Source organism: Nothobranchius furzeri, chromosome 13, assembly GCF_043380555.1.
Source record: "Nothobranchius furzeri strain GRZ-AD chromosome 13, NfurGRZ-RIMD1, whole genome shotgun sequence".
NCBI lineage: Eukaryota > Metazoa > Chordata > Actinopteri > Cyprinodontiformes > Nothobranchiidae > Nothobranchius > Nothobranchius furzeri.
Genome location: NC_091753.1, coordinates 58,428,347 through 58,444,556, shown reverse-complemented (window position 1 = coordinate 58,444,556; position 16,210 = coordinate 58,428,347). Strand labels below are relative to the sequence as shown.

Sequence of the window (16,210 nt, the reverse complement as noted above, 5' to 3'; positions counted from 1 at the left end):
CTGATAGTCAGATTCAGGTGCTAAAGAGAAACGCGCGACTGTCGTTGGTCTTTAAAGGTGTGATTCACTCGTTTCATCGATACATTTGCAGTGGTCTCTAGTAGGAATGCATGTCGTGTAAGTTGTTGTGTGGAAACGAGCTCATACTCCTGTTTCAGGAAGTAACTTCAGACGAGTGGGCTTGGGGTCTTACTTCCTGATAGTTGGACAGCTCTTCTCTGATTGGCTAACAGCAACACGACTCTACCACTGATCCTATTTGATCTACAACGTTTGTACACTTTGTTGTACCCTGGGCAACAATATTCAAGGGCCCCATCATCACGACCCAAGGATCACCATAATATGGTCACATGCAGAATATTTTACTGTAATATGCAGTAAATATACTCAATACTTGAATGCCTGACAACACGTAACCCGCTCAAGGTAACCTTTGTGTGGACTGACCAATGAGGAGAGGGTCTTAACTTGAGGCCCTCTCTTCATTGGTCAGTCTGCATGAGACTGACTCTCAACTGACGTTCAAAGTCGTAGGCAGCGAAGCGTCTCTGTGCAGCGCAAAAGCCCGGGTGGACAGTTTGTTTAATGTAGGGTGATCATATTTCCATTTCCAAACAAGAGGACAGGGGATCTGTGCCTATGACATCACACCATGGCAACGCCACACAAACCATGTTGGGACCCATTTTTTTGTAAGAACTAAATTAATATCAGATTCTGCCAATAAAAGGGCTCTAAAACAATTCATATGTAAATAATTTACATATTTATTGAAAAATCTAATTTTTCTGCTTTAGTGCTGCAACAAGGTTTTATTAATAATAAATTATTATACCTTTTGTTTAACTACAGCATCGGTAAGCTTCCTGTGCACAGATTATTAAGGGTGCTTGTTTCAGCTGTGAGATTAGACGATAGGATCAATGAAAAAATAAGTTGTCACACACTCCATGGAAACTTTCAGAGAATCCACAAATAGTGGCTTTCAGATGGTTTTGTTACTTTTTACAAGTTTATAAAATAAACCGATGAGACAGCATGTCTGATAATTTAGTTTTTCATCTGATAATATTAGAACATGTCAGTAATGTCTGAGGGGCTTTTATAAACTCCGTATAACTAACACTACAGGAGAGGGTATGGATTACACAGAGGCTTCTGGGGAGGGGGGTGGGGGGTCATTTTGCCTTGGCCCCCAAAATGTCTTGAAACGGCCCTGGGTGTGTGACTGAGTGTTGAAGGTGATCTGAATTATATCAGATGCATAAATATTACATGTGTGTAACTTATTGTTTTATACAGGTAAAAGCGTGTAGTGGAGATAAATCTACCTACATTTTACTTTGTTTTCTTGTTTTTATTTAACTATTTTCCTGTCCTGTCTGTCTCTCATCTTCCTGCATCTCCTCTTAATTCTCCAGAAAAACTGCTGCCTGGATTCTTTTTCACCTCATCAGTTACTTTTGAGCAGGTCAAAGGATCTCCTGACCACAAAGCGGAGAGCGCGTTTCGATGCTGCGTCAGTGAGGTGAAATCACCGCAGCACAGGTGATGATCTCCGCAGTAGCAGAGCGCTTCAGGCACAAATAAGACAGAAAGTAGAGAACATGTGCGGACATGAACAATCGTGTGTTAGTTATAGTTTTTTTTTTGGTTGCGCCACTTTGAGAATGGACCGTGCGCTGGACGCAGCAGCAACAATCATCGCTCTGCCGCTCTCTGTGCTCTCTGCTCAAAAGAGTCCATAAATGATGTAATATAGGTAGAAACGTTTTTTCCGGCTCCCCTGGATGTGTAGGATATCCAGCTCCCCATTATTCGATCCCTGCTCCTGGATGAAAAGCCGGACATTTTCATCAATACAAGCACCCCCAGTCCGGACGTCCTGGACAGAGAGTGAAAAGTGGACGTGTCCGGGAAAAACAGGACGTACGGTCACACTAGTTTAACATAAAGCGGGAGATTACAGATACAGTAATTTGCTCGTGCCCTTGCTGCCCTGGGCCCTTTAGAGTTCGTGGGCCCTGGGCAATTGCCCAGTTGCCCATATGGTTAATCCGGCCTTGACTAGGTGAGACGTTCTCTGCTGTTTCCTGGACGCTAAACCAACAACAGCCTTCCCCGTCGTGAGCCAAGATGGCTGAGTCCATGAATGTTCAATTCAATTCAAAGATACTTTATTAATCCCAGAGAGAAATTAGAGTTTCAGTACACACAATTCTGGGATCAGACATACATAGGCACATGACAAGAATTGATGACTGTGGTCATACTCAACCCGAGTCGCGCTACCGTAATAGAGATCAGGAGGTTACATGAGGATTGGTTCAGGTGGAGGAAAGAAAAAGGCACTTCAGGGTTACCCTGCACAATGAGGGCAGCTTTGCTCTGCAAAAAACACCTCAGACAGGAATGCAACAGACTTCAGACAACACAACATAAGTGTCCACTAGGTGGGGAGGTAGGGGTTGGGGACTCCTCACATCAGTGCATGCAGCCACGATGAGCAGCGCTCGTCACTTCAGTCTGGACAGGGGAAGGAGGAAATTTATGGAGCTAGGATTGGGACAATATTCAATATAACTTGTACCAAGTTTTGTAACTTGGAACATGTTTCATGACACGTAACTTTGGATTCGTAACTTGTAACTTTAGTTTTCTAACTTGTAACACTGAATTTGTATTTGTATTTCTTGTTTTGTAACAGGAAAATTTCATTTTGTACATGTATTTTTTATTTTGTACATTTACTACTCATTTTGTAACATCAAACATTCATTCAGAAACATGAAACTTTCGGTTTTTACCTAGCAGACTTCCAAAATAAAAAAATCAATGTACAAGTTTGAAATAAAACTCTCAAAACACACATTTCATTCCTGAGGTACAAACCTCAAATCCTACAGTGTTACAGATCATTTTGTCTCAGTTCTAGCGTCGGTGGGAGGAGTCTAGCCATGTCAGCAAGGTTTTGACTGTATGTCAGAGAGATATTTCAAAGAGGCTGGTTCCAGATTGGCTACTCTGGAGTCTCAGCTGGAAACAAACTCAACCCGGCTCGATGAACTTGGTTTTCAAAAGCAAAAATTAGGCAGTAAGCCATTAAGGTGGCTCCCGCTTGCTCTCCAGCACAGAATTAAGCCAACAGCAACAGATAAATGTTGGTCTTTTGTGGCAATATTTGATTATTATTTAGATAATTTAGTATTTTTGAATGAGCTTTTCTTAAGTTACCAGCAGCCTCCAGGCCCAGCAGCCAGGCTCACCAGCAGCCTCCACTCCCAGCAGCCAGGCTCACCAGCAGCCTCCACGCCCAGCAAACAGGCTCACCAGCAGCCTCCACGCCCAGCAAACAGGCTCACCAGCAGCCTCCACGCCCAGCAAACAGGCTCACCAGCAGCCACCACGCCCAGCAAACAGGCTCACCAGCAGCCTCCACGCCCAGCAGCCAGGCTCACCAGCAGCCTCCACGCCCAGCAAACAGGCTCACCAGCAGCCTCCACGCCCAGCAAACAGGGTCACCAGCAGCCTCCACTCCCAGCAGCCAGGCTCACCAGCAGCCTCCACGCCCAGCAAACAGGCTCACCAGCAGCCTCCACGCCCAGCAAACAGGGTCACCAGCAGCCTCCACGCCCAGCAGCCAGGGTCACCAGCAGCCTCCAGGCCCAGCAGCCAGGATCCGCCTCCAGGCACAGCAGCCTGCCTACACCAGCAGCCTCCACTCCCAGCAGCCAGGCTCCACCATCAGTCTCTAGGCTCATCAACCAAGCTCCACCGTCAGCCTCCAGGCCCAGCAGCCAGGCTCACCAGCAGCCTCCAGGCCCAGCAGCCAGGCTCACCATCAGCCTCCAGGCCCAGCAGCCAGGCTCACCAGCAGTCTCCAGGCCCAGCAGCCAGGCTCCACCATCACCTCAATACCAGCCACCTGATCCAACCATCAGGCTCAGCCTGGGGCTCCAGGCTCCAGATTCACTGGCAACCAGGACTGAGAGAGAGGTAAGCCTAATACAATGGCCCCTCCTAGAAAAACGGAGAAACTTGAGGAAGATATGGAGGAAATTAAAAAATCATTGAATTTTATGTCAGCCGAGCTGTCTAAGCTAACAGTACAACAGGATCAACTACTGTCATTAATGGATGAGGTTAAGACACTGAAATTCAAGCTTGCAGAAAAGGACAAGAAGATTATGGTATTGGAACAGAGGGTGGATGAACTGGAGCAGTATACCAGAAGGGATGACTTGGTGATAACTGGTTTGGAAACAAGACATAGGACTTATGCCAGAGTTACTGGAGATAGAAACACAACTGAGGATGCTCCACAGGAAGAACTCCAGTCACTAGAACAACAAGTGTTGAGCTTCTTGCACAGTAAGAACATTCATATCCAGTGATGCAATATCAATCTGTCATACCCTTCTGAGAAAGGCAGACAAATTAAAACCAGTCTTCACAGTGCGATTTACCAGTAGGAAGTACAGAAATGAGTTGTTGAGGCAAGCAAAAAAACTGAAAGGTACAAATGTGTACATAAATGAACACCTGACGAAAAAGAATGAAACAATAGCCAAAGAAGCAAGGGTGCTGAGAAAACAAAAATCACAGCCACGTGGACGAGAAATGGTGTTGTATGGATTAGAGAGCAAGAAGGTCTAAATGCAAAAATGATCAAAGAGTTGAAAGATCTGGAAGTGTTGCAGGTAAAAGATGATTTATTGTGTAGCACTGACTAAATAATGGATAGTGGAAACAGTTTAACAATGGATATGGAAGTACAAATGAATTCATAAAGAATAAATGGATTCCCATGAGAAAATATATGAACTTGACAGTAAAATAGACGAAAGTTTATTTGAGTTAAAAATAAATAGTGATTATTATGCAGAAGATCAGCTAAATAGTGGGTTAACTAACAATGATTCATTATCAATCATACACATAAACAGTAGAAGTTTAGTTTCCAAGATGTCATCAATAAAGGACTATTTAGGCAAATTTAAAAGTAAATTCAAAGTCATTGCCATTACTGAGACTTGGCTTTATGATGAAAGGATGACTGAAGTACAAATAGAAGGGTATGAACTTCATTTTGTAAATAGAATAAATAAAAGGGGTGGTGGTGTTGCCCTGTACATTAACAATGATTTAAAATGTAAATTAGATAAGAAAATGACTATGATGGAAGATAATGTTATGGAAATGGTAACAGTGGAAATGATCAATGACACATCAAAAAAATATAATAATCAGTTGTGTGTATAGAGCACCCGGTTCTTGCATCAGGTCATTTACAGATAAAATAAATGAGTTTGTGGATCATATTAAAAACAAAACATTGTTTATGTGTGGGGACTTTAACATTAACTTAGAACATCCTGTGGCTCTGAGAACATCAAGTGATTTTTTTAATATGATCTATAGTTTAGGTTTGGTTCCTTTGATAAACAAACCTACCAGGATCACAACCCAAAGTGCAACAATAATTGATAATATATTCACTAATAGAAAGGAGGACACTGTTAAAACTGGGATATTGATGACAGATATTAGTGATCATTTACCTATTTTTGTAGTGTCTAAATATCACAATAACAATAAAAATATCATAAAACATAATTTTATTAATTATAAAAGAAATAAATCAGTTAAAGCCCTGGAGGACCTAAATAAAGATCTTAAAATGCAGAACTGGACGGAAGTCTATGTCAGTGATGTGAACAATGCATATACATCCTTCATGAAAATACTGCTGAAATCATTTAACAGCAGTTGTAAATTAATTAAAATAACAGGTAAAAGGGACAACCAACCATGGATGACTAATGGAATAAAAAATGCATGTGCAAAAAAAAAATAGCCTGTATACGAGATTCTTAAAGTTACAAACAAAGGAAGCCGTAGACAGATATAAAAAATATAAAAATAAATTAGTAACAATAATTAGGAAACAGAAGAAAGAGTACTATGGTGAGCTATTGAATAAGAACAAAGACAACATCAAGACTACATGGGGAATAATAAATAATGTGATTAACAGAGATAATACAAATGCAAGACTCCCAAACTACTTTGTAAAGGACAATAAAGACATTTATGAAGTTAAAGAAATTTCTAATGAATTCAAAGATTTTTTTTATAAATGTAGGAAGGAGTCTGGTGGAAAGCAAACCAATAATTCACGATACAACGAATACAATACCTAGAAATGTCAAAAGTATTCTGCTTGACAAAGTAGATCAACAGGAAATAAGAAACATTGTAAAAAACTGGGGAAGCAAAAGATCAACTGATTGTGATGATCTGGACATGGTGACTGTAAAAGCTATCATTGAATCTGTTATTGAACCATTCACTTACATCTGTAATCGGTCACTATCTACAGGAGTCTTCCCTGATTTAATGAAAATTGCCAAGGTGGTTCCATTATTTAAGAGCGGTGATGAACAGAGTTTCACTAATTACAGGCCAGTGTCACTGCTTCCACAGTTTTCTAAAATATTAGAAAAAGTGTTTGCATTAAGGTTGGACAAATTCATTGACAAAAATTCAATTTTAAATCATGAACAGTATGGCTTTAGGACCAAACATTCAACAGCAATGGCAGTTATGGATTTAGTAGATAAAATCTCATCAGCAATTGACAATAAAAACTATTTCATTAGTGTATTTATTGACTTAAAGAAGGCATTTGATGTCATTGATCATACTTGTTAAATTACACCGGTATGGAATAAGAGGGGTGGCGCATCATAGTTATTTATGCAATAGAAAACAGTTTGTTCAAATAAATAATGCTAAATCTGAATTAAAAGATATTTATTATGGTGTGCCACAAGGGTCAGTCCTCGGACCTAAACAGTTCATATTGTTTATTAATGACCTGGTAAATGCATCTAATTTACTTGGCACAGTTTTATTTGCGGATGATACTACATTGTTTTATTCAGGATTAAATATACATGAAGTAACTCAAGTGATAAACAGTGAATTGATTAAAGTTAAAAAATGGTTTGATATAAATAGACTGTCACTGAACCTGAACAAAACAAACTTTATACTGTTTAATAACAGAAGAAGCTGTGATGTATCTTTAATGATAGATGGAATGGAAATTCAAAGAGTTAAAGAAACCAAATTTCTTGGAGTCATGTTTGATGAGAGTCTCACGTGGAAATCACATGTAGGTTATATAAAGGGGAAAATCGCCAAAGCCATGGGTGTATTATATAGAGTCAAGTTTCTACTAAATTTATCGGGGTTATTAACATTCTATCACTCACTGATTGAACCATATTTATTTTACTGTTTAGAAATTTGGGGAGCCACTTGCAAAACTTTTACACAACCATTGTTCATTTTGCAAAAAAGAGCATTGAGAATCATTAATAACAGTAACTATAGAGATCACACCAATCAATTATTTATTAGATACAAAATACTGAAATTTCCTGACTTGGTAGAGTGGAAAATATTGCAAATAATGTACAGAGCGAATACGAGTAATCTACCAACTAATATTCAGAAAATGTTTCATAAGAGAGTAAGTGGGTACACGTTAAAAGGAACTGATGTCGTTAAGAAACCTAGATTCAGAACCAAAGTTAGGGAATGTAACATTTCTGTAAATGGTGTAAGATCGTGGAATGCCATTAACAAGGAATTTAAATAATCAACTACACTTGCTATATTTAAAAATGTATAAAATCTAATGTATTTAGTAATTATGAAAAGGAGAATTATAATGTCAAAGTTTAGACATGAAAATATTAGAAAGTGACTGAGGTTATATTGTGTTTGTTTGGCGGATAATTTTATTTCGTAAAAAGGGGCAGAAGTCATAAGATTTTTTCTTCTATCTGCTCCTTTTCATTCAAATGTTTTTTTTCTCAATATGTTAATGTATCCTGTATTTGTTTGTGTTTATTTTATATGTTGTGAATGAAATAAAAGAAAAAAAACTTGGGTGGAACCAATGAGAGCACGAGTCTTAGCTACCAATCACGTTTCTCGAATTCCTGTCCAATCATTGGGAGAGGAGGGCGGGGTTCTGTCAGAGCCGTAGAGAGTTACGACCAAGTGACGTGATTCATGTAGCTTCGAATAGTTCCAAACAGCGCCGCTGCTGCATTGACCGCAGTTCATTCGGTGTTTTGGAAGGATTTTCTCCGGTAAGTTGATGAAATGTCATCATTTTGTTGCATTGTGAAGCGTTGGCTAACCGCTTCGTACCAAAATAAGCCAACGATGATATTTTATGTTGCCAGTTTTAGCTAGCTAACCTTTAATGAGCTAACTGTGTGCAGCTTGTTGGTTGTGAGCCGGAGGACGAGCTGCAGACGGGTTTCTTTCAGTTCGTTTGATTCTACGTTTTAAAAATATTCCCCAGTTTGAAATAGGTTATAAACTTTTTACATTATTAGTTTTATTTGGGATTTTTTGTACAATACGTTGCTGTATCACCACGAACATGCATCAGAGATGGAAGCACAAATGGAGAGACCAATGTAGTGTAATGGTTTATGGCTCTTTTATGACCGATGAACCATTCTACATAAAAATCTGGAATATTAATTTTAACAAAATTAATAACCAAATTTATAGAGATAAGAAGACTCAAAGGTTGTTTTCATCGATAAACTGACGATCATATCCGTTTGTCTGTGTTTCAGTTCAATGAAAAGACAAGTTTGAAATTTAAGAGTTTTAATTCTTCAATTTAAACTAATGATTTGAAATGACAATCATAGGCAAGACAATCTTTAACAGATGATATTTTAAGCTTGCACAAATAGACCTTGTGTTGGATGTGCTAAGATTGAGGATGATGTAGTTATGAATGCATGCAGGTGTCTGAGATTGCTTCAGGGAGAGAAAAGGTGATCTGAGTGAAAAATGATGTTTTGAATTAAACTTTAGTTTTTATTAGAAAAATTGCACATTACACCAATAATAAAGAAAATGTGATTGTGAAGACACGTAATTATTTAATATTTTTCAGTTACTAAACTGACTGCAACGAACTGCTGAAGCATGGGACAAAGGATTACGAACGTAAGAAGATATGTTGTTCTGTTTTGCGGACTCAAGTAAAAAGAATAGAATTAAGATATTTCAAGAACAGTAGTCAAACTCAACTTTTAAACATTAGACATTTTCCATAAAACTGCTCATTTCCACTTGCTTTATAATATTAGCATTTGCTATTTAGTTCTTAATTAAGAAACGACAAGAAATAAGAATTAACAATAACACAATTATCAATAAATAAATGTCAAGGAATACTTTGAGGAGCTCCTCAATCCCACCTACGTGCATTCCGAGGAGGAACCAGAGACGGGAGACCTGGGGATGGACTGTCCAGTCTCGGGGGCAGAAGTTGTTGAGGTAGTCAAACAACTACACAGCGGCGGAGCCCCGGGGGCGGATGAGATTCGTCCTGGGTATCTCAAGGCTATGGATGCTGTAGGGCTGCTTGGTTGACACGTCTCTGCAACATTGCGTGGTCATTGGGGGCAGTTCCTGTGGAGTGGCAGACCGGGGTGGTGGTTAGGGCTGTCGCGATTGAGGAATTCCCCCTGCGGTGAGTCAGGGCTAGGGCTGCAACAAACGATTATTTGGATAATCGATTAATCGGATGGGGTCTCGACACGATTAATCGATTAATCGGATTACATGGGGAAATTTTTAAAAACTGCTAGGGAAACGTTATTTCTCTCCTTCCTTCACTTTTTTTAACACAACATTATTAGAAAACAGTTCAATAGCAGAAAAACAACATGCCATCACCTAAATTGTCTTATAAGGTGTATAGACAGAGACCCTAAGCTACATCTATCTGTGACCTAAAATGCTTGGTCCAAGTTAAACAGCTTAAGGGCAATTCTCATCTGTTTTGTTTGATCTCATCTGTTTACATTTATTTTAAATGTAATTAAACATAGGCTGTGAATTAATCAAAATTGATCACTATTTCCAAAAATGACTGAAAAAATACCAAATAAAACAAAAGTAAATGAATGCCATCCTCCTTGCGATGATGCCCTGGGCAACTGCCATAAAGTCACATCAAGAAATGCTGCTGATCATTCCAATGATCCCAAATAGACTCACATTAGGCCACATGAAAGCAACTGAACCCAAACATATATTAACCAGTATATAACTGCACTCTCACACAACACGCCTGCAGCAACAGTTAGGACTCCTCCCTCCCTTTGAAAGCGTTTTTGCTTCCGAGGACATTGTGGTTGTAAAACCACATGCTAGTAGTCTGGCCCCGGTGTGATCAACCAGTTTCTGCGGGAATGTGACGGCGGGACCAGGGCCAGATTAACACTTTGTTGTACCCTGGGCAACAATATTCAAGGGCTCCGTCATCACGACCCGAGGATCACCATAATGTGGTCACATACAGAATATTTTACTGTAATATGCAGTAAATATACTCAATACTTGAATGCCTGACAACACGTAACCCGCCCAGAGTAACCTTTGACCCACCTCGTGTGGACTGACCAATGAGGAGAGGGTCTTAACTTGAGGCCCTCTCTTCATTGGTCATTCTGCATGAGACTGACTCTCAACTGACGTTCAGTCGTAGGCAGCGAAGCGTCTCTGTGCAGCGCAAAAGCCCGGGTGGACAGTTTGTTTAATATAGGGTGACCATATTTCCATTTCCAAACAAGAGGACAGGGGATCTGTGCCTATGACGTCACACTATGGCAACGCCACACAAACCATGTTGGGACCCATTTTTTGTAAGAACTAAATTAATATCAGATTCTGCCAATTAAAGGGCTCTAAAACAATTCATATGTAAATATTTTGCATATTTAATGCAAAATCTAATTTTTCTGCTTTAGTGCTGCAACAAGGTTTTATTAATAATAAATTATTATACCTTTTGTTTTACTACAGCATCGGTAAGCTTCCTGTGCACAGATTATCAAGGATGCTTGTTTCAGCTGTGAGATTAGACGATAGGATCAATGAAAAAATAAGTTGTCACACACTCCATGGAAACTTTCTGATAATCCACAAATAGTGGCTTTCAGATGGTTTTGTTACTTTTTGCAAGTTTAGAAAAGCAGCAGATGAGACAGCATGTCTGATAATTTAGTTTTTCATCTGATAATATTAGAGCATGTCAGTAATGTCTGAGGGGCTTTTATAAACACTGTATAACTAACACTACTGGAGAGGGCATGAATTACACAGAGGCTTCTGGGGAGCCCAGTTATTTGGGGGGGGGGGGGGGGGGGGCATTTTGCCTTGGCCCCCAAAATGTCTTGAAACGGCCCTGGGTGTGTGACTGAGTTTTGAAGGTGATCTGAATTGTATCAGATGTATAAATATTACATGTGTATAACTTATTGTTTTATACAGGTAAAAACGTGTAGTGAAGATAAATCTACCTACATTTTACTTTTCAACACTTTGTTTTGTTTTCTTGTTTTTTTTTTAACTATTTTCCTGTCCTGTCTGTCTCTCATCTTCCTGCATCTCCTCTTAATTCTCCAGAAAAATCTGCTGCCTGGATTCTTACCTTTTCACCTCATCAGTTACTTTTGAGCAGATCAAAGGGATCTCCTGACCGAAAAGCGCAGAGCGCGTTTTCGATGCTGCGTGAGGTGACATCACCACAGCACAGGTGATGAGCTCCGCAGTAGCGAGCTTCAGGCACAAATAAGACAGAAAATAGAGAACATGTGCGGACATGAACGATCGTGTGCTAATTATAGTTTTTTGGTTGCGCCACTTTGAGAATGGACCGTGCGCTGGAAGCAGCTGCCTGGATCGCTGTGCAACAATGCGGAACCGGTTCGCAGCAGCGCAAGTCTGCCGGCTCTCCCTCGCGCTGATCTGCCGGCTCTCCCTCGCGCTGATCTGACTTGCTCTGGTCTGTGCGCAACGGCGGGCGGGAAGGGGGGGGGATGGGGGGGGGGGCGCTTTTGGAAGAGTTGTGCGACACAACGAATCGATGACGCAATTCGTTGCCAACGCTTTTAGTAATCGATTTTCATCGAATTTATCGATTCGTTGTTGCAGCCCTAGTCAGGGCAGCTCAATATTGCGATATGCGATATTATTGCACCTCGTTTTTATTTATGTACTTAGCAAATTTGTTTGTTAATTACTAAACTCATGGCAATATTTCCTTTGAAACATTGTGCTTACACATTTAAAAAATGTTAGAAAAAAAAAACATGGCCATTTTTAACACTTTATTGAATGCAGATCAAAGGGCAGTAATGGCATTCTCTGACAGAACTTAAAAACAACATTCAGGAGGTTTAACTTTGAAATGCAAATTTGGCTGCAACATCTAACAAAAATTAAAAAGTGCCCTACTATCTCCTCGATCAGCGCGGACTTTACCTCTCAGCATGCGCTGTCGCGAGATTTAATCAAGTGCGGTAATTGCGGTGGCACGTCATGCAGCGCGGTGGGTTTCTTAATATCGCGATATATTGTTCTTGCGATTATTGTGACAGCCCTAGTGGTGGTCCCCATCTTTAAGAAGGGTGACCTGAGGGTGTGTTCCAACTATAGGGGGATCACACTCCTCAGCCTCCCTGGAAAGGTCTACTCCAAGGTACTGGAGAGGAGGGTCCGATCGATAGTTGAATCTCAGATTGAGGAGGAGCAATGTGGTTTTGGTCCTGGCCGTGGAACTGTGGACCAGCTCTATACCCTTGCAAGGGTGATGGAGGGGGCATGGGAGTTTGCCCAACCAATCCACGTGTGTTTTGTGGATTTGGAGAAGGCTTATGACCGTGTCCCCAGGGGCACCCTGTGGGGGACGCTCCAGGAGTATGGGGTGGGTGGCTTTCTGTTAAGGGCCATTCAGTCCCTTTACCAGAGGAGCGTGAGTTTGGTCCGCATAGCCGGTAGTAAGTCGGACCTGTTCCCGGTGAGGGTTGGACTCCGCCAGGGGAGCCCGTTGTCACCGGTTCTGTTCATCACTTTTATGGACAGAATTTCTAGACGCAGCCGTGGTGTGGAGTGTGTCGAGTTTGGTGGCAGGAGAATCTCGTCTCTGCTTTTTGCGGATGATGTGGTCCTCCTAGCTTCATCCAGCTCTGACCTTCAGCTCTTGCTGAGTAGGTTTGCGGCCGAGTGTGAAGCGGCTGGGATGAGGATCAGCACCTCCAAATCTGAGACCATGGTTCTCGACCGGAAAAGGGTGGCTTGCCAACTCCGGGTCGGGGGAGAGGTCCTACCTCAAGTGGAGGAGTTTAAGAATCTCGGGGTCTTGTTCACGAGTGAGGGTAGGAGGGATCGGGAGATCGACAGGCGGATCGGTTCGGCGTCTGCAGTGATGCGGACGCTGAGCCGATCTGTCGTGGTGAAGAGGGAGCTGAGCCAGAAGGCCAGGCTCTCGATTTACCGGTCGATCTACGTCCCAATCCTCACCTATGGTCATGAGCTTTGGGTAATGACTGAAAGAACGAGATCGCGGATACAAGCGGCCAAAATGAGTTTCCTCCGTAGGGTGGCCGGGCTCAGCCTTAGAGATAGGGTGAGGAGCTCGGACATTCGGGAGGGACTCGGAGTAGAACCGCTGCTCCTCCGGATCGAAAGGAGCCAGTTGAGGTGGTTTGGGCATCTGGTCAGGATGCCTCCTGGATGCCTCCCTGGGGAGGTGTTTCGGGCATGTCCTGCCGGCAGGAGGCCCCCGGGTCGACCCAGGACACGCTGGAGAGGTTACATCTCCAATCTGGTCCGGGAACGCCTTGGGGTCCTGCCGGAGGAGCTGGTGGAGGTGGCCGGGGAGAGGACGGTCTGGAGCTCTCTAGTTGGGATGCTGCCCCCGCGACCCGGACCCGGATAAGTGGAGGAAGACGACGACGACAGTTAGTTTCACAGTCCAAAAAATGATTCAGCTTCAGAAATATTGAGCATCAACTGATGTTATTAGTGACATTTTAGCATGAAAGTAAGATGGAAAACATTTAGATATCTGCTGTGAAAATTGGCCCATAAAAATCATCAGTACATACTGGCCATTGGCTGACCATGTCTCCCACATATCAGTATAGAAATGATCAAATATCAGTTGGACACATGAAGAAACCATAAAGCGTCCCTTCAAACAGCTGCTACTCTCCCTCTCTCTGTCCAGACTCAGTCAGACTGGTGAACGGGACTAACTGGTGTTCAGGCAGACTGGAGGTGAACCTGAACCAGTCCTGGTCCTCAGTGGGTGAAGATGCTTTTGACCAGCAGGATGCAGAGGTGGTCTGTAGGGAGCTGGGCTGTGGGCCTCCTTCAGTCCTCCAGGGGGCGCTCTTGGGAGAATCAGAGGCTCCAACGTGGAGCAAAGAGTTCCAGTGTGAATGCAACGAGGCTGCTCTGTTGGACTGTGATGGTTCTGATGGAAACGATTCTGGTAAAGCTGTTGGACTCACCTGTTCAGGTAGAGGAGGAGCCGCAGAGCTGATTCAGTTCACTGGTTTGTTTCAATGATTCATTAATTTATCTGTTTTTTTTTTTCTCACATTAAGACAATATCAGGTTGATGGGAGAGGCCAGTCGCTGTGCTGGGAAGCTGGAGATGTTTATCCGGAATGAGTGGAGACCAGTGGCTGGCTGGTCTCCTGCCTGGAACATGAACCTGGGTTGTGGTTCTGTTGTTTCAACAACTACATCAAAGAACTCACCAGAAAGATCTTCGTTTAGGACACGTCTGTCATGTCTGCAGTCATCGTTTCTGTTGGACCACCGTTCACTTCAGTCTGGTGCTGAAGGAAACGAGAGCATCAAGAGGATCTGTTCAGGTAATCCTGACCTCTCCTCATCTTTGCTTACTTTTCTCCAGGTTTCACTAGTTGTTGATAAAAACCCCAAAGCACACGAAGCTAAAAATAAAATAGAGTTGTAAAGGAAACGTTTTATTAATGCTTTTTCATGAAGTCTGTGGTGAATGAAACATTCTCTCATCTCCAACATCTGGCTTTCCGTCAGCTTGATTCAGGCCTGAGAAAGCTATACACCATTGTTTCCCAGTTCACTCTAGCAATTCATTTCAGTTTATTTATATTGCTCCAAATAACAACGAGTCATCTCAAGGACCTGCACACAGTAAACATTCCAGTACAGGTCAGGTCATTAAGCCGATCAGTAACAAGTTTCCTATATAAGAACCCAGCAGGTCGCATCGAGTCACTGACTAGTGTCAGAGTCTTTACAGCTCTGCTCCGGTCAGTGAAGGATCATTAGCTAGTAGGGGTTGTATGAACTAGTCGACAAGTCGACCTCACCGCTCTATAGTGACTTGTTATGCCTGTCATCGACTAGTCGCTGTCACGTGATAATGACCGGCAAGATGCAGTCCTCGGAAAAGACAGCAGGTGAGAAGCTCCTGCGCGTCGGGAGGCGACGCGCTGTGCCAGAGCGTCGGTACTGACACCCGCCGTAAAACGGACATTTAACCAAATTGTGACCTTTACCCTCTTGCAATTTAACCTTCCCCTCACCCCCATCCTAACCTTAACCAGCTAGCGCATGCAAAGCTCTGATTGTTGACGCGCTCCAGACATCTGCGTCCTGAGCGCGGCCACAGTAACATTATCAAATCAGGTGTCGCCACCTCAAAAACTAATTTAACACGCGATTGTTCATGTCGGCTCATCACCTTGTCCTCCGGTGACGCGCCTCACCGGTGCGGCCGGTGCGCGCCCCGCTATTTTAGCGGTCGGTAGATCTTTTACACATGCAGTTCAAAGGTAACTCATAAGATGAATATATCACTGTTAAAAATCCAACTTACAATTTGTTTGGAGAGTTTAAAGTTTTAAGTCAGTTGAACGTTTTAACTTGCAAAATGTTAAGTCAATACAGAAAAAACAGTTATCTCCACTTAAGTTGCGATTTTGTCCACTGACTGTAAAATAAAAAGTTGAGACAACTTGATACTTTAATTAGACGGTTGTGCCTTTAACTTGAAGCCTCTGCGCATGTGCCGTCGTCAGTAAGATATACGGGGTTTCCCAAGCCAGGCAGCCAGTCGCAGAGTGAGCAGGGGGCAGTGTTGCCAACTCGGCGACTTTGTCGCTGTTCCTAACGACTTTTTGACCCCCCTCAACGACTTTTTTTCCAAAAAGCGCCTAACGACAAACTTAGCGACATTTCTCAGGACCCGTTGCTACTTTCATGTAGATATTCCCTACAGATAAGCAACAAAGAAACCGTTTGCACTCTGAAC

The 16,210-nt window shown here is 42.3% G+C and overlaps 1 long non-coding RNA gene across 1 annotated transcript; it reads left to right on the top strand.

Moving 5' to 3' along the window:
• Positions 1-7,990: 7,990 nt before the first annotated feature.
• Positions 7,991-14,264, top strand: LOC139062546 (uncharacterized). Its single transcript, XR_011516097.1, has 3 exons — positions 7,991-8,171; positions 11,524-11,653; positions 14,129-14,264. It is a non-coding gene; the product is annotated as an uncharacterized lncRNA (long non-coding RNA).
• Positions 14,265-16,210: the final 1,946 nt, after the last annotated feature.